The sequence below is a fragment of the Phasianus colchicus genome, chromosome 17 (genome assembly GCF_987193195.1).
Source record: "Phasianus colchicus chromosome 17, bPhaCol1.hap1.1, whole genome shotgun sequence".
NCBI lineage: Eukaryota > Metazoa > Chordata > Aves > Galliformes > Phasianidae > Phasianus > Phasianus colchicus.
In genome coordinates, this window is record NC_143452.1 from 13,580,745 (window position 1) to 13,598,044 (window position 17,300).

Below are 17,300 nucleotides of genomic sequence, written 5' to 3' on the forward strand. Positions count from 1 at the left end.
AGAGCTAAAGGGGATGATCCCTCCCTGCCCACTGCCAGCCCTCCGTTAATGCAGCCCACAGTGCTGTCGGCCTTCTGGGCTGCAAATGCACAGATTCACGAAGTTCTGGTAGGCTACAACCATCCTGTACTGAGGAACAGTCCCAGTGGAAGACTGGAGGCTGGCAAATGTGGGCTGGTTCCGGGCACTGAAAGGTGAGCAGCTGCCACACTGCCGGCCCCTACAATGGCCTGGCACAGGAACCACTGCTCATGTTCACACTGTTGCTGTTGGCACCAGGTACCTGGTGCAGAGAAGGAGAAACACAACCCTGTTATTCTGCTGTCCTTTGTTCCTGATTTATGGCTCCCTCAAAAGTAAAAGTGAGAGGTATTCACTTGTGGTATGTGGTAGAAAGTGGGATTTCAGGACTGGCCAAAATACCTCCTCCTACATTTGCTGCAAAGGCAGCAAATTCCACATTTATTTCCTCTTCAATGGGTACAAAATTTGCATGCTAAAAAGACGGCACTGGGGAGTTGTTAGGAGCAGATATTCAAGGCCTGCTTTCCACTCTGTGATAATGTGGTCTTGTCAATCAGTGTTCAGCCCCAGATCTCATCTTTAAGGGATGAGGTTCCTCTCCCAGTGTGCCGACATTATACCTGCTGCTCACTGCTGCTTTGGGGGTTTCTTCTTCTGCCAAATTCTGCTCTGCAGGATTAAAGCAATCTGAACAGAAGCGCGAGCTCAAGACAGGGGATGCTTTGCAATCCCCGATTCGGATTCTATAGCGCAAACCAAGTTTGCGAGGAGCAGTGGTACTCCATCAAAGCAGGACTCTGAAAAGCACAGTAACAGGCAACATACATAAGGGAGTCAACCTGTGTGACCAGGTTGATGTGAACAGAACACATCCCTGTACTGATCTGCTCATTCTGATCCAGTTCATTTCCTCCAGCTTTGTTACAATTTGAAAGATTAACAGGGTGGAAGGGCAGTACAGGAATGTAACAGCAAAAGGACCAGCACAGATAGGATGGTATTTCATGAGAAAAGTAAAGGTGCTCACCGGTCTCTGCAGATCTCAGCGTGCAGAAAGGACTCCACAAAGGAGGAATCTCCAACCAGAGGCCCTTCCCCACTGCAGTCAGCCTTTAAATGAGGTCTAAGAGAGGTGCAGCCAGACTCCACCCCTTCCACTCAGCTGAACTGCCTTCACCTGTGCTGCCATGGCTGACCAGGTCCTTTCCCCAGGTGCTCAATCAGTGGTTCAGGCTGGGACTCAACAGTTCCCATACAAGCTTCAATGAGTATTTATGTCTTAATGATGCTCCAGAACTCAGCATTTTGCATTTCTCTGCAACACTACAGCTGTCCAAGATGCAGAACCGAGGCGCTGGAGTTAAAACTTGCATGAATTACAGGGGCATATCTATTAATTAGTTTAATTGAATTCTGCCTCCACACCATCTCTCGGTTCCTGCTTTCCTTTGCACGTATCCTCTATGAGAGCCCAGAAGTTTTGTCCCCCTACAGCTGCAGCCCCAGACAACCTTACATCTGTCACATGGGCTGAGGGTGGCTCTGCTCTGCCTGGCGAGCTGGGAGCCCTCAGCTGCACTGTGCCTACATGGAGCAGCTTAAAGCCATTTCTTCCTGCCCATCTCTTCATATCTCTGAGCACCATGTCTGGAGCAGTGGCTCTGATGGGCCCAGCGGAGCACTCAGTGCTGCTCTCAGCAGCACCGCAGTGCGCACAGAGCCGCCGACAGATCAGGGCAGCATCCCATGGTGGTTTTGTTCTGCTGTAGAAAGAGAAAAGGAGGGGGGAAGTAGGGGAGATTCATCCCGTGAAGCATTTTCCTTGGTTGCTGAGAGACATCTGACTTCAAATCTCCCTAATGAATAAACACAGTGCACTTAATTTTGTTTATGAAAACAGATTTATAGTGATGGCAAAAAGGATGAGTCAGTGCCCTGACTGCAGGGGTGTGCTGCAGCTGGAGACACTCACCGAAAAGCAATGCCTCGGAAACCAGAAGAACTCTCCTCTCAGACGGTGCCAAGAGATGCAATTCCTCCTCTAACAAAAACCACCAGGATGCGGGGAGAGGGCTGAGGCACGCTCACAGCCAGGCAGTGGGCTGTTGAGCAAGCACTGCCATTGCTATGAAGAAGCTGAGAATTTGTGAATGAGCATGGTGCAATGCAGTGCTGCACCCACCCAGAGCACGGCCTGGGCAGGGCTGGCAGGGCTGGGCAGTGCTGCTGCAGCCCTGGGGTGCTCAGCAGAACCGAGGGAGGTCCGGTTCTGAGCTCCCCCAGTGGGACACGTTGCTGACACCACTGCAACCAAAAGTGAGTGAAAAGACACAGAGACCTGGAATTGTCATGGGGGTTTCCTGGTTTGGTGAAGCTCCTGGGGCTTTAAACATTTGTAGGTCACTCCACAAATAATGCCTCCTATTTATTTCCATGCAAACTACAACAGATAAGAGGATCACCGTATCACTAATTGACAGAGCAAATTCTCAGCTACACAACACTATTTTTCAATGTAGTCATCACCATTAGCTGTGCGTTTTCACCAGCAATGAACAGGAGCCTTCATGCTGCACTCGGAAACATCTGCACCAGTGTCACCACTGCTGAAATGCAGCACCACAGCCTCACTGTGCCAGCACCCTCTGGTTGTTCTCCATAAACATTCAGCAATTGTCGATGAATGGTAATGGAAGCCATTTTTCTCCACATAGGGGAATTCAGTTTCCTCCCTTCGCTCCATCAGCACTTCCATGTCAGACACCACTCTGTCAGACTGCCCCTCTGCTGCCAGCTGTCACACGGCAACAAAATGTAACGGGACGTTGGTGGGAAGGTTCAGCCCTGCTGCCACACCACCAACACCCGCCTCTGACATCACGGGCCAACATCACAAAATAGGACTATTTCCTTTAACACAATTTCTTGCAGCAGTTGCACAGTCTGTGCTCACTGCAGTTCCCACAAGCATTCCCCCAGAGGTGGAGCACCACGATGCTGATGCCCACTGGGGGCCCTGAGCTGTGTGTCACCCTGCCACCATGCCAAGGGCCGGGCTGCTGGATCTTCATCTCATCCTCAGCACATTCTTGGCACTTCATAAATAACATCAGCCTTTCCTTCACATCGTGGACCTTCTGTTTTTGTTCCTCAGTTTTACCGATGTAAATCTGCCATATTTGCATGGGGCCATGCCGTGGCGATGAATGATGCTGAATAAGGACCCACTCAGCCAATTTTCACTTGTACAAAGTTCCATTGTGTGGAGGAGGGTTAACACACAGGGCTCTGTTCAAACAAAATGAGGTAAACAGAAGTTCAGCACTTTTCCTTCCTTCCAGAATATTAAAAAAAAAAAAAAAAAAAAAAAAAAGCAGCCCATTTCAGAAGGCCAAGCATGGAGGAGGGAAAGAAATTTCAATGCAAAAGCTACAGTTGCTCATCTCCCATTCGTACCAGGTGAGATGCACAGCACACATAGCAGCATGAACTGGGGAAGGCAGAGGGATGGCAGTGAGTGCAGACATGGGGCTGCTCCGGCCGGGTGAGCTCCCTGCAGCACTGCCCTGCAGGGACACGAGGCTGTGCAGCGAGGGCTCACAGGGCTCCATGGCCTTATGTCGGCTGCCTGTACCCCTTTGCGGCTGTTCTCAGTGAATCAGTGCAATTTGCTCTGCTCCTCACCCAGCTGTGCCATTTCCCCATGTTGAGAGGAAGCTGCAGTTGCAGAGGGCTGTCAGTTCAGCACGTTTCAACAGCAGGAGCTGCACGGTCAGCTGGCAGTTCTACCACAGGTGTCACACACACAGTGAGCCTCCACACACCAAGGACGGTGAGCAGCAGCAGGAGGCCCCCAGCAGACACAGCCATCACAAGTCCAGCTGTCATTCACAAAAAAGATTGCCTGAGAACTCTGGGAATTTTTCATCTTTTTAGCACAATATTTGCCCCCTGAGATTCAGATGGTTGAATCACAGATGGATCCTTTTGAGTTCCGTTACAGTCTCCGATTAAACGATTTTTCCCATATCTTCAACACAACACCAATCCTTCATCTGCCACAAGGGCAGCAAGTGGAAGGACAGGATCCCGCACAGGCTGCCCCACACACTTCGTGCACAGCCTGCAGAAAGCGCTCCTCCTGCCCCACAGCACTCCCTGCTGTGATCACACCGCAGCATGCACGCACACACGCACGCATGTACACACACGCACACACATGCACACACATGCACACACACGCACACACAAGCACAGCACCCAGAGCTGCACCAGGCCTGGCTTCAGCCCCACTGCGCGGCTCTGCTGCCCCACAGCCGGCACGGCCGCGTCCTTCGTGGCAGTCGGACAGAGGCAACACTGCACAGAAATAACGGCCGGTAACAATTTTCCCACAAGATCCATTTAAAATAATGGGCGTCCAAAAGTACTTGTAATTCAAGGGGAAAAAAGCTCTATTAGAAACTAGTTCTGTGGTACTGAACTTGGCTCACAGCAGCCCCCTGAAAACAAAAATAAAAGCCCAAGCGCTGTAGATTAGTTGGCTTTTCACCAGCCGAGGCTTGATTGAAAATCAGATGCAGATGTGAACAGAAAAAAGCAGCCGTTTCAGCTCTCCCAGCAGCCGCTCCTTGCTGGCACATCCAGCAGAGGATGGGTGCAAAGCAGGACCGCCCGGACGCCCTGCAGCCTCGTGGCAGTTGTGTGGCCATCCCAGCCCACCGGGACGAACGGCACCTTTCTGCAGCACGGAAAGGAGGGATTCAGACAAGACCAAAGGGCTCGGATGGGAAAGCTTGGTTTTCTTGCAGCTGAAGGGCACGTGAGCAGCTCAGTGCTAAGAGCGAAAGCACAAGGCAAGGAACTCACGGCCTGGTTTGTCCCCGACGGTGCCTGGAGGAGGAGCTCCTCCTGCATGGGGTCGGGGGTCTGCAGTGCCCAACCTGCAACAGCAGCTGGAGCGAAAAGCACTGCAGAGTTTGAAGGTCCTTCAATTTAAAAAAGAAATGCTGAAGAAAGAGAGCGTGATGATACGAGATGTTTTGTGCAGTGCTGGCGGAGGAGAATTGATGATGTGATGAGTCAGTTCCCCCTCCAGCAGCAACAATCCTCAGCGTGCGCCTTCCAGACCAGCCGCTGCCTGAGGTCCACAGCTCACATCAGCAACACGTTCCTGGGACAAGGAGCTGTCTGCTCTCAAACTCAACTGCTCTCTGGGGGAAAAGTACCTCTTCTTTTTTCTGTATCACCACTACAAGTTCCTTCAGGGGCAGACAGGCTGCTCGGGTGGCTGGCTGAGTTTGAGGCAGGAGAGAACATTTTGTATCAAAATAAATTGTATGTGAATGATTCTATTTATTGTGCACATCTCAGACTATTCTATTGCCATACCCAGAAATACTGGGAGAATTTAACATGAAGCACTGAAAAACATATCCATTTCCACACGTGACTTTACCAGGTTTGTTGTTTTTTCCCCAGTTTGTGCTCCCAGACACCCATCCCATGCCCACGGTGCTTGCTGTGCTTATCACACAAACCACACGTCGTCTCCTGGCCAACACTGCACCGAATGAGGTTTGACTCAGACCTGCTCACCACCAACAGCACAACATCTCCTCTCAGGTTCCTACAGAAGCAGAGCCAGAAGGTCTTTCTCTCCCTTAATTAGCTCTCTCTGGGGAGTGGGAACTTGGAACATTTCTGCAATACTGACTGGCAGTGTGGCTTTAAAAAAAATACATATATTTTTATATATATGCATATATATTTGCAATAATGGCCAGCCCCAGAAGCATTGGTCTTCTACAGCAAAAAAATCTGAGAACAGAAATACCATTAAAGTGGGGAGAGTGGGATAAAGATCCTTGCATTAGAAAACCATTTGCTCACAGCCATGGATAAAATATCAGCTCTAGCTCATGACTCATCTCTGAACCTATGACTATTTAAATGCCAAAGTACTTTGAGTTGCGTGTAGTCATGGAAAATAGCAACAGGTAATGCAATTCACACCCTCAGTATGTAACATTTCACTGAAGAGGTCTCCCCACTGAGCCAGCCACCCTCACTCCTCTCTCCTTTTTCTTTTTTCTCCATCACCTTGGATTCCTACCTCCATTTTTCTCCCAGGAGCCATTCCCAAAAAGCATTGACAGCACTGCAGAACCCCCTTGAAAGAAACGTGGAAGTAGTCTCTGGATGTTTACAAGAGCAGCTTTCATACATTTTACACAATAAAATATTGCATTTTTCTGGTGATAATAGCTTTGAAGATATCTCCATCTTATCCATCACTTTTATCAGCCTCAGCTAAAGACAGACAAAGTTAACACTACTCAATGGCCTGTAACTCTGCTTTTGACTCTGGTGTCTCCTGGAACACCTGCATGTGACAGAACAATCCTACCTTGAACCTTCCTTCTCAGCCCACAGCAGATGAATGATAAATGAACTGTAGTACTCCAAATAACTGATTACTGTGGCTCCTCCCACGTCTCTTGGATACGAGCTTCATTTCATCCCCAGACCCGCAGTGAAAGACCCGTGTGCCCCCACCCCTTGTGGGGCTGCAGAGCCCACACTGCCCTGGTGCTGCTGTGCTGGGTGACAGCTCTGCCAGCAGCTGCTGCCATGGGCGTGAGGACGCACCTCTCCCTGCAGGGCTGTAGAAACGTGGAGGCTGCAGTGGAGATGGAGCCAGCTGAGCACTAAGTGTTCCTGCAGGAGTGCTGGTGCAGCGCGGTGGGACCAGACATCGCTCTCCACACCCTTCCACTCTGTTTTGCTTGCAGACTTTGGGCACTGCAGGCAGAAATTCAGCGCACAGTGATCCACACCAGGAACATGAGCAAGGAGGCATGCTGGCTTTGCTCTTTTAACAAAAAAAACTGCTCTGACATTACTCAATAAGCACAGTCTTGCTACAGAGAGCACTTACTACGCCACTTCAGATATTTACAAGCCTGCAACCCTCAGAAGAGAAAAGGAGAGGGTTCAGTTTGCAGCTCGGGATCTGTGAGTGCCCATTTCTGCTGGGCAGAGCTGCGGGGCCGGGGGAGAGCATGGTGAGAAGCGGGTGTTTGCTGTTCGCAGGCAGAAGTGGCTCACACTGGCTGCAATTCAAAGCAAAATGTGTCATAATGAAAACAGAAAGAACGGGGCTTTTCCCTCCCACCTATTAACTCCGCAGTGCACAGCTGCTTCTCCAGTTTACACTTGCATTCACTGTAAATGTGAGATCTAATGCATCACCACTAAGCCCCCAAAACACTGGCATTATGGGAATTGCCACCTGGGGATCTGGACATCCTACATGAATGTTATGTCACCTGCACCAACACATCACTGGCATTCAAGCTCCATCATCCATCTCAAAGAGCAAACTGATGTATCATAAGGCAGCCTACTAACAATGCTCATTAGCACAAACTAATTAAAGCTGGCAGTCCTGGCCCACAGTCCTTTTACTCCCATCTGGTATCTATGCCTAATCTGGATCTTTTCTTCCCATCCTGACCCTGGCATATCAGAGATTTTTTCCAGCCCTGGAAGTAACCACCATTCCATGAAAATTGCATTTTCTGGTTTATTTTTTCCATTCTACTTGCTCTGTTTGTGCAGGGGGTGCATTCAGACCACCGCAGCTGACATGCCCTGAGCACACCCTGTCCTGCAGGGCAGCCTCTCTCCTGCCCATCCCTGACACCACAGCTCAAGAAAGTGCAGGCACTTCTCACAGCCTCTCAGATACCCAAGGGTTTACCTTCACAAAAAGGACAGTCCAGATGTCTGGTCCTCTAGAGAAAAGTGCTGTGTGCAGGAGATGAGCCCCATGACGTACAGTCTCCGTCCACTTGGCTGGCTGTTGGCCTGGTGGTAATTTGTGTCCAGAGAGTGGTTTGATCCAAGCTCAGGATTCACACTGGGAAACTGAACTCCTACATGCACAGCGCTGCTTTTGTCTAGTGCACGCAGATTATGCTGAGAAGAGCCTGGGTCTCCATAAAGACACCCATTTTGCTCAAAATATTCCCTCGAGACAAAGCGAGAGCTGGCCTCAAGCCTGCAGCAAGCTGCTTGTCTGCAAGTCTGGACTTGGAAATGGACTCAAACATATGGCCCATTCACTGCGTGAGCCTACCCAAAAGCTGGGTGATCTGGCTCTTCTGTGCTTGGTGCCTGCTGACCCTGAAATGTAAAGATTAATCATGATTTCAACGGCAATAATCTCAGCAGAACCTTCCAGCTGCTCTGGACTGGATTGTCAGCCTTCCTCTTCTGCCAGAATGGACATCAGTTCTTGTGCTAAACCCAATGCCTTTCATTTCCTTTGCTATGGAGTTCTGTCCTGCACTAGGACAGCCCCAACCAGGAACTACTTGCCATCCCAACAGGCATGGCCGGGCCTCAACCCAGGAAGATCCATCTCTATGTCTGCACTATCCACCAGCTGTAACCTGCTTGACTTCAGGCACTGAGTGCCTCTCAAACACTCAGACTCCACCATTATTGCACAGGTGTCAGAGTATGGAGGTATCTGTGACACACATCTGTGTTCACAATGAGGGACCACACGAGGGACTTAGGCCCAGATGAGCGCAGTGTCGGCGTGCAGCCTTACCAGCCATGAGCTGCCATGTTACATCCCACTCTTCTCGAGCAGGGCGACCTACCAGCACTGCTCGCTTCCTCCATCCCTATGGGAATGCATGGCATCTGTAGCACATTACCATCTTTTCAAAGAAATGTTGTCTACATCAAGTAGAAGTATTTAATTAGCACTTCATTCCAAGCATGTGGTACAGATCACAGATCCATTTGGGGCCTGAGATGATTTATCAAGGGTGGGTGGAAAACAGCCGAAAATGTCAGAAGGCCCATGTCGTCTGCAGCAGCCCCTCATTTCTGTCCTCACATCATTGTTAACTTAGCAGGGAAGCAGCCATGGGTTGTAGCACCACTGAAGTGAAAACAGCCCCCGAATGCAAATACCAAGCTGCCATAGGAGCAGTGTTTGCTGGTGCCACATCTCACCTCCACGCTGCTCTGCAGCTGCAGGTCCCTAACAGGGCCGTCCGGGTGCAGCACGTCTCCTTCCCCATCTCCATGCCCAGACACGTGGACAGGCAGTCTGCACAAGCCCAGCCTCGCCCAGGGGAAGCCCTGATGATTCAGACACCCCTCTGAGTCACGCTCCCTCCCCAGAGAGGCTTCATTGCTGCTGGCCGGAGCGGTAACGCTGTCAGCCCTGCGCCTGGGGGGAGCTGGGTGGTGACACCACGTCCAGCTCCGCGCCTCTGCTCCCTGCTGCACATTTCTCACTCCCCTTGGAGATAAAGAGCCTCACGCACAGCCTCATTCTAAGTAAATAAGCACAAAACAGTATTGTCTAATGGAACTTGTCCATAATTTTATCAGTTTCTTTGAGGACTGAGAGATTCAAGTGTCCGTATTGGCCTAAATATTCCTTCTCGGGTGGAGAGCCAAAGCCTCAACTGTGAGGCTTCTTGCCAAGATCAAGAGCAAGTCAAAGGACATTTACAAACAGATGAGAGCAGTGATTGCACTGGAGCTGTTGGAGTGACCCGGCCGTATATTTTGCTCTTCTCGGGATGAAATCTGGATCTGATTGGCCTCAGATTTTTGCCTTTGCTCCTTCCTGATGCCTAAAATAAAAATGAGTAAATAATTTGGTACACATAAAGAATATACTGTAATTACTATTGGGACAAATCTCTGTCAGACATTATGGCAAAAGGACAAGACCAAGTAGCTGTGATTTTTGTGCATTTCATACACACATGCACATATCTGTCTATTCCTACATAGATACAGATATGTCTATTTGTATCTATTTATACGTATCTAATGAAAACCTCTTTCTTGGCTGAGTGCATGCAACTGCTATTAAAGCCAGTGTGACTGTGGTGAATGTGCATGTACAGTCATTGACCATCTCTTGCCAATTTTATGTGCCAATAGTTTTCTGTAAGATAGAAGTGTTCTGTGCCTTGCTTTGGCACAAGCTGTCATTGCTGCAGGTGACACCGGTAATCCGCACCCACTGCAGTCCGTGGCACTGTGATCCCACTGCCACCACGATAACACGGCGCTGGGTGAGCCGGACTGCTGTCACTGTGATGATGGGACATTCACAGAAAATTTAAATGTTAATACGAGTTGGAAGGCAGCACACATCTCTGGAACTGCAGATTTCTGATTTCCAAACTACAGCGAACAGAATGCTAAGGCTGCTGCAAAATCTTCAGTTCAGGCCATAAAGCAACCTTCCGAGACCCGTATTTTATAGTCTGGTCTGCACTGCCAAGCAGCCTATAACTGCCTCCATTCTGCATATGTATATCTTGCACTTCTGAAACCCCAGGGCTGCATTTGTAAAGCAGACACTCTACAGCTTTCCTTTTTGTGTGCGCTGTTGCTTGTCTATACGTAGCTGCACAGACTTTTTCCTTGGCAGGGAGTTCCAGGCACGCTATTATTACGGGCACAAACTTGGATTTCCTTTGACAATATGGTTCATAATGTTTCACGAGGTAGAACTTCTAATGCTGTATCTAACACTGGGAAGCTTTGTTCTCTGCAGTGGTATTTGAGCTCATGCCTGTTTGAAGGCTGTCGTATTAAGGAGCTGCTCTGTGTCTCATGTGGGATTGTATATCTCATAGCAGTGTGTAATTTAGTGACTCCACTCCAGCAAATTACAAAGTTCAAGTCAGACTTTGGTCAGACACGGAGCAGTGAACAACGTGTGCCACCAGCACAGCTCTCCTGGGGTCTCTTAGCAGATTAAAATGTTGGCTCCAGTTTGCCAGAATGTAAATGCAAAAGTTTCTTGTCCCGAGATTTGAAATTACTGTGACAGTGTGTCTGCTTGCAGTAAACGCGGCTGGAAAAGGCTACATTTGCTTTCAGAATAACATAATTCAAATCATTCACACATGCTCCTGGGAAAAGCATGGCTGTCCAGCCCCAGCCCGCTCTCACAGGAGTCCATATCCAAGCATGAACGCAAGCAGCTGCAGGAGCAGCACATCAGCACTGAGCATCTCTGGAGGCACTTCCCTGCCACGAAGGGGATTGCTGTGTTGGGAAGGAGCAGCACACAGAGTCACCTTCCTGGGGTGAAGAAAGTGCATATAAGGGCAAGAGATCTCCTGGGGAGGAAACCTTGGTTTACATTCTCTGAAGATACAGAGAGAGGGCATAACGAGGAGAGGGGAAAGACAGCTTAAGCCACTTTTCTGCTGGCTTTCCTTCTCCTCTCCACATATCCCCTGGAAGATTTCCTGATGGCACAAACTACTTCATGTGTATCTTGTTTATTTTTGGCCTGCATAGCTTCCTTTCGAGTCAGCCCAGCCCCTGTTGGGAACACGCAATAAATCTGGCTTCATCCGAAACTCTCTTTTGGAATAGGCAGGGGTGTCCCTGTCAGCATGTCAGATTAGGAACACTCTGCTTGGTTCAATGGAGCTGGCTTTTGGTTTAATCCAAAGGCCTACGTTAACTTCCATTGTCATTTATTCTCCAAAAACTGTGGTCTTCAGAATTGCAGGTTTTTTACTCTTTTTTTTTTAAGGTACTGATTTTCTTGCTAAAGTGAATTCCTTTGTTATTTGTTTTGATAGTAAATCAAGCCAGTTGTATCCACTAGGGATCAAATTAAAAACTGCAACAAAGAATGGGGGAAAAGTAATGAAGAAAATTTTAAGGGATGATACCTGAAAATCATCACAGTACAGAGAAGAATCAGAGTTATTATTCTAACACAGACTTCTGGGTGCTACTGGAAGCCAATTTAGACACGTGCTTTAACATCCACTTCTGAAAAGTCACTCCAATTATCACTACCTTGCAGAAGACCACACTCACTACATTTATAAGGGAGGTCTTTCCCACTATAGGAAGCCTGTAGGGTTCTCTGAAGCATCATTTGCTGGCAGCTGAAACTTTGAACTACTGAATCAATCAGAAAGCTGCCTTTGATTTTTCTTTTTGAGAGAACGGACAATGATGAGGGCTGTGTGCTGGGCTGGCACTCAGGTCTGCATTCAGCTGCTGTTTTTGGCATATCTGGCACCCACACATCCAATGTGTGACTTCAGTGAGGAACAGCCTTCCATCCCCCCGCTCATGGCAGAAGGATACCCCTCCCCCATGCTCCCACTTTGTCTGTGTGATCCAGAATTCACCCGATCAGACAGGACCTTTCGCAGACACAACCTGCCAAGTGGCACCTGCACAGCTCAGGGCTTTGTGCCAACACAGTTTGCCCAATAGATCATCTTTTTCTTTGCTCAGCGTTTTTGGAGGAGGCATCTTGCTCCGTTTTGAAGCTGCACAAACCAATCTTTGTCATGCAGAGGGCTCGCTCCCAAGCTGTGTCTCACTGGAGGGGCAGGGTTCTCATGGGGATGCTGCTGCAGCTCTTCCCGCACAACAAAGCCAGGCTGCTGTAGTGTGAGGAGATTGTTTTGGTGAGAGGAATTGGACCAATGGATAAAGCCAATAACATGTAACACTTTCTTACACTTATCCAGAACCACAGCCATGTCTGCAATGGAGAGAGTGAACCACAGGGTAAAGGGATGGGTGGTGGTTTTCCTTTTCGGGTCGCAGACAGATCATTTCCATGGCTGTCAATCCACACATCTCTTCCCAGACATAACCTTACTCCTCTCCGTGTGACCCAGAGCACTGCTGCATCCTTCAGACCTGCTTATGTTCCTTTAAAGCTCCCAGGTCCCTCTCTTTAATTCTATTTCTTTTCAGCCCAAGGCATTTGAAATTTATAAATGCTGAGTTCTAGGATGCCTGCTCTGATTTTCATTCATAAAATATATGCTCGTAGCTCCCAGGGTGCAGATTCTGCACTGCCCAGCCGGTGAGCTGCCAGGCAGAAGTGTTTGTTTTCTCTTTGTATATACAGAAGCAGTTCCTGGCAATCAAGCACAGCTCAAAGGAACTTGAAGGCATCATGCCATAGAGACCTGTAGATCCTGGCTGACCACAGGGACACTGGTTGCTGCTGGAGCACATAGAGCATATCCCCAGCTGATATTCTCATCTGGTACAAGAGCTGATGCTGGGAATTTTCCTGTTCTTTCTCTAAATCACAAAGCAATTCCATCTGCATTCCACTCCCAGCTCTTTTGGGAGAGGGAAATGCAGCTCTGCTCATCACAGGGCACATGGCTTTGTGCCACGGGATAGGAATTCAAAGGGCATGGCTCTACTACCCTAATCAAACTGTTAGGCTGAATGTACCATTTATTAATATTATGAGAGATATGGCGAGTTATAAAAACAGAAGTCCTCCTCAACAGAGAAATCTGCTTTAGAAATCAAAAAGGAGTTGTTTGTGTTTGGGTTTTCATTACAGGAAAGAAGACTTCCAATTTTAGTTCCTTTATAACATTAAAATAGCAGCAGGGTTCAATCTAAAATCTTAATCCTTTCTATTTGTGTTAAAAAGTCCTGATTTCAGGGTGCCTTTGTCCCGAGCTGCATTTTCCTCCATTTCCCTTTGGCAGCTGGCCAGGACCACAGCCCTGAATTCCAAACCTTTACTGTTTTCTTCTGGGTTCCATTGAAATCCCTGTATCAGATTATTTCCTGTAATTTTAGCCTCCCTGCAGTAGATAAAACAGATTTAAATAAAAGTTGGATTATTTAACATATTTGTATGTTTCTTTCTAAAAATAAGCAAATTTTAAAAGTAAATCTGAGAGAAAAAAATTAGATTGAAATAAAAATTTAATATAAGCTACTTTAAATTTTTTATACACGTGCACTTTTCCTATACATCTCTTTGCCTCTGCTATTGCAAAGGGAGTCAAGCAGTTATTCTCCAGCAGACTGGGCATTTGAATAAGGAAACTCCACGTGGAGCAATATTCACACAGAGGACTGAAAACCCACTGCATGTGAGCATCAGCACTGCTGCGTTCAGTGAGGTTATTCAATACTGAGAAGCCATCTAGGGGATGAAGTAGCAAAGGAGTTCGATTTCTTCAGCTTACGCATAGCAATGGATGCGAGAGCTGAGCCCTGCTGGCTCAGAGGCACTGGCTGCACACTGATGGGAAGCAATTGGTTCTGTGCTCTGACAGCTTCCCTCTGTCCCGCGTGCATCCAGTTTGACTGAAACATGTGTGGCTGCACGTTTCCTCCTGAGGGCTCCCAAGTATTGGTAGGCAGCTTTTAACTAATTATTTTAAACTGCTGCGTTTGACATTTTTCAAATTAAATTCTGGCTTTTATTCAAAAGCAGTTTCACACCAATTGGAAACTAAACGAGCCATCCTGTCAGCTGTATCTGCTGGGCTGGTTTTCTTTGCCTGGATAGAAGCTACTGGTTACAAAACACCCAAACATTTGCCCCCTTTTCCTCGGGGAGAAGACAGAGCAAGCAAACTGCATCCAGGATTTCAAAATTAACACTACGAAAGCGTTTACGAAGCACAAAAGCCTTAACTCAGTTGTTTGGAGCTAATGCCGCTGGTGGATCGGTTCAGGATCACGACTTTTATTTATCACTCACATAACCTAAATCCGTCGGACCCGAAGTGCCCTCTGCCCCAGGCACACAAAGCAGCGGGGCAAAGCGCCGCGGATGGAGCGGGGACACCGAGCCCGAGGATGTATTCATTTACCGTGCGCCGAGAGAAGGGCGGAAGGCGGTGCCGATGAGAGCCGTTCTCCGCACAGCCGCCAGAGGGGTCCCTCCTCCTTCCCAAACTCACCACGAGCGCTCCGCTCACATCCCCGCCCCGACGGCACCGCCCGGCTCGGTACACACATGTGCGGTCAATTAAAAAGGAACCAGCCGATTAATAACCGCGCTAATTATTTATGTATGCGTGTTAAAGGCTCATTGTTCCAGTGCTTCTACATGAAACATTAATGTATATGGAAGCCTGTATCTCTTTTTCTCCACCGCGTGAGTGTCAGCAAACCCCCTGCTGTTATTCAGAGCTGTGCTCATGGGAATCCGTGGGTTCTGCTGAAAGGCCACATCATTCGGGTCGAAGCTGGATGCTCAGCGACAGTGGGTGGGCTTACCATAGACCGGGAGCTCACCAGTTGTTGGTTGTAACGCCGTGCCCACCATCACAGCTCTGCATACAGCTGCGTGTGCTGCAGGAACAGACCCTGCAGCCTGACAGGGCCTCACAGTGAAAGAGTCATTAATTTATTTTAGGGACTAATTCTGCACACCTCCTGGATCCCATGAGGATGCCAGGAGACTGATGCGGCTCAAAACGAAAGTTCAGGTCAGAGGCAGCCTTGTGGAGCTGGGAACCAGGGACACAAATGATGCGCTGCTTTTCTCCACAAATTCTCCTCTTTAAAAACAATTTATCTCTTCTCATTGTAGGAAGCCTTAGCAAAGAATCCTGCCTAACTTTCCAGCTTCATGCAAACCCCCTCATCGAGGCGAAGCTGAAGGAGCAGTGCATGGGCAGCACCAACCACCCAGCAGAAGGTGCAGCCCAGGACTTCAAGCTGGCAGCAGCATGCAGAGGTGGAGGTTGCATCCTGGTGCACAAAGGAAATAGTCAACAGTAAAGAGGGAAGGAAGGTGTGAGCTATGCTGTTCCTCTAATTCAATAAGTAGACTGAAGCTAGAGAGGTCTTTGCTTTCTGCATAGGAGATGCCCCAGCTGGACATTCACATTCCCTGAAATGATTCCTCCATCTCCAGACAGAGCAACATGAGCCTGGTGATGGTCTGGTACTGCTCGCGCCATGTCTCTGCTCCACTAAAGAGCTGTCTATTCTCCTCTAAGAGCAAAACCTTCAGATCAAACCAAATATCCCTGAGCAGAGCTGCTTAAGCAGAGGCAGACCGTGCTGCCCTGCTGAGAACGGCTCCACACCATCCCAAAGGCTCAGTGTTCACATGCCATCTCTCCTTGGTGTTCAAGAGTCCTGATGGGACTATTTGGGTCCCTGTATTCCCTGCTATTCCCTTCTACTGCATTCCCTCTATTTTACTCACAAGTCAACCTCTGTGTTTAAGGGCAGCTTTCATCTCTGCTCCCACTGCCCCCTCCCTCCTGGAGCTGCCAAGTCAGTGATGTTACCATAACATTTGATTAGCTCAGTAAAAGTATCAGAGAACATTTAGTACCAGAAGGAGCACAACGGGACATTCATCCATCACACTGCCTTTGTACAGAACCATTATCCACAGAGCACTAATAGACATCTCCACAGTACTCTGTGAATCCAGCTGCTACATAGAAGTTTCAGGTGACCCAGCCTCTACCAGACTGCCTAAGACCAAACCCCTTTTAATATACATGGTTGGTTGCTAGAAAACCAAGGCACACCATGGCCACCTGGGGGGGAGGAACATCTGAGAGCTGTGCTTTTCACTGCCTGAAATGCGGAGAGTGCAAATTACTGAAGCAGTTTAAATAGTCTTAATAAAGCCAGCTCTGAGCAAAAGCCCGCTCAGCAGCCATTCTGATGGTGTTCCAACTCCTCATTGGGAACCCCACTGTCTTCTCACCGCAGTGTAATTTTTATACAGCAGACGGGTGTGGGATGTCATTCTTGCTGTGTGATGCACATGTACAGCCCTTTGTGCTGTGTAAATCACAAGGCTGTGGATGGAGAAACACAGCCTCCACTGCTGGGCTGTCAGGGTCTGTGGATCAAAGCTTACCCGAAAGAAGAACTGTTTTTATTGCCAGTGTAAAACCGCATGCAAGAAAAAACTTCACTTAAAACAGGTCCATAGAAGAGAAAAATAATTGAGATCATATTCTTTATCACCAGGAAGCGATGAGCTTTAAAAGTGGTTTCATTCTTCTCTACAACTGCTATCAATCTTGACCTTCCCATACAACTCATCAACAACATCTGAGTCAGATTTATTTCTCCTTCTTTGAATAAAAGGAAGAAGCGATGGATTTTGACAAAGATGTCTTTATGCCTCAGAGTGTCTCAGAAATCCGAGCGTAAGCAGCACCAGCAAAGCCCCCAAATCCTTCAGATAGTTTGAAAAGGCTCTACTCACGACAGATCTGGGCTCTATTTGCACAGTATGCCTCAATTCATCGTCCTACCAGTTACCAGTCATCAGGGTGGAAAGGGTCTGATGAGAAACAGAGAGAGGGAAGAGAAACAGAAGAGGTTAAAATACTGGAGCATCTTTAAATAGCACAATAGTGAGACAGAAAGCGCAGAATGGCTCGCACACACTTTTCACCCTTGTGAAATCAGACTCACTGAGAGAAACG

The 17,300-nt window shown here is 48.2% G+C and overlaps 1 long non-coding RNA gene across 2 annotated transcripts in view; it reads right to left on the minus strand.

Moving 5' to 3' along the window:
* Positions 1 to 4,564: 4,564 nt before the first annotated feature.
* The window catches only part of LOC116244377 (uncharacterized), a 70,691-nt gene continuing 57,955 nt past the window's right edge, over positions 4,565 to 17,300 (minus strand). Inside the window, exons 3-5 of one of the 2 annotated variants that reach the window (XR_016471993.1) lie at positions 7,790 to 9,692; positions 6,676 to 6,828; positions 4,565 to 5,318 (exon numbers count right to left, since the gene is read on the minus strand). This is a non-coding gene — a long non-coding RNA (uncharacterized LOC116244377). The remainder of the gene's footprint in view (positions 5,319 to 6,675; positions 6,829 to 7,789; positions 9,693 to 17,300) is intronic. The other variant, XR_004170179.2, reaches the window with a different exon arrangement.